Genomic DNA, 1,816 nt, shown 5'->3' with positions numbered 1-1,816 from the left:
TTGTGTCATCTTTCTGGTATATTTGAGTCCTAGACTCCATGATTTTGTCCAACTTGTTGCCAGCGGTCCCCTCCTTCTTGGTTGAAGCTACACTTCTAAGCCTGTCTTCACTGATTTTGATTTTGGAAATTTCTTTGACGGTTGTTGTGGATATTTTCATTGTTTTGTAGTTCCTACATTGTTTTTTGTTCTTACTGAATGGCCTCAGGCTGTTTTGGAATTGATCATAACCATGCACTTGATACATTTCCTCTTGAATTCATATGCACTCATTCACGATGTGTTCTTAATCTCCAAAGCTTACACATATATTCTAGCCTTGCATAACAAAAACACCTTTCACCTTGCATAAGCTAGAAAGTAGTAAGTCAAAAATTTTATTTAAAGATTTAATGTCATATTTGACTTCATTTTTCTAGTTTTTGTCTAGTCATAATGAAATAGTTTTTGAAACCGAGGTGTACCATTTTTTACCTTAGTAATTGGTTTTCAAACCGGTACTCAACTTCTCCAGGAATCGCCGAGTGTCTTCACTATCTTGCATCATGATACTTCTACCAAACGAGGAATTTATCATAGATTGATGTGTGGTATCGACTCTAACAAAGAAAACTTGCATAAGTTGTCAATGGGGAAAGTCATGGTGGGGGCATGAATACAAAAATTCCTTAAGGTGTTCAAATTCATTATGAAATTCTTCATTGGGTTTTTGTGCAAAATCTTGTATTACCTTTTTAATTTTGTGGTTTTACTCACGGGGTACAACTCTTGCAAAAATTTGGTTTTTAATTACTCCCAAGTAGTTATACTAATTGTAGCAAGAGCATTGAACCAATACTTCGCCTTTTCTTTTAATGTGAATGGAAATAAGTGATGTCTAATTGAATCTCTATTAGTTCCTCGTGGAGTATTCGTGTTAGCGATTACAAGAACTCATAGAGATGATTGTATGGGTCATCCTACTTATTTCCTCTAAATACCGGTAAAACACTAATTAGTTGTGTTCTTACTTCCACACGGTGCTCATTTTCTTCCGACAAAAGTATAGGTGACACATGATCATACTCTTCTAACTGAAAATGAGACACCACGGATTCTCGATTAGGTTACAAAAATTAAAGGTGAGGGAATTGGTTACCTTTGTTGTAGTATCCTCCAATTTCATTATTAAATCCACCGTTTGGATTCCTTCGATATTGATTCACACCTTGATTCATGAACCTAACATTGTAATCATTGTTGTTACCGTTATCAAAATTCCGGTTGTTCCAGTTGTTGATGTAATTTTTGTTTCCACATCAGTTTCCTTGATTATGTTTATTACCACCTTTGTGGTTCGGGTTCCAACCATTTCCATTATCACTTCCATCGTCGAAATCCCAGTCATCCACTATTCTACCATTGCCACCATTACCGAATTATGGACTCATATTTCTCGAATTATGGTTCTAATTTCCACCATTACCACCATTGTGGTTTTCTCCATTGCATCCCATGTTTTCCCTAATTTCCTTCGTTTCCTCCATTATGGACATGGTTGTTCCCATTCAGTCGTGGTTGTGCTGGTAGAATGATTGGTGCACCAACATTGTTGTTGTTATTTCCATTGTTCCCATTGTTATTGTTTACAAATTAAGGACCCACGTTTAGTACTATATAATGACAAGGGCACAATGTTCAACAATTCATCAAAGTAATGCCATTCTTGGGAAATCACACATCAATTCAACACTTGTAATACAATTTATTATGTTTCTAAAATGGACCGATCAAGAGACAACCCTTAGTTAAGAGATCAAATATTCCTCTGTTGTAT

At 35.7% G+C, this 1,816-nt stretch overlaps 1 non-coding gene across 1 annotated transcript; it reads left to right on the top strand.

Annotated features, from left to right (window-relative positions):
• Positions 1-635: 635 nt before the first annotated feature.
• Positions 636-742, top strand: LOC145168024 (small nucleolar RNA R71). Its single transcript, XR_013741620.1, has one exon. It is a non-coding gene; the product is annotated as a small nucleolar RNA R71 (small nucleolar RNA).
• Positions 743-1,816: the final 1,074 nt, after the last annotated feature.

This window comes from Lactuca virosa, chromosome 3, assembly GCF_052849685.1.
Source record: "Lactuca virosa cultivar CGN04683 chromosome 3, Lactuca_virosa_CGN04683_v6, whole genome shotgun sequence".
Lineage (NCBI taxonomy): Eukaryota > Viridiplantae > Streptophyta > Magnoliopsida > Asterales > Asteraceae > Lactuca > Lactuca virosa.
The sequence above is the reverse complement of the archived record's forward strand: the minus strand, read 5'-3'. Positions and strand labels throughout refer to the sequence as shown.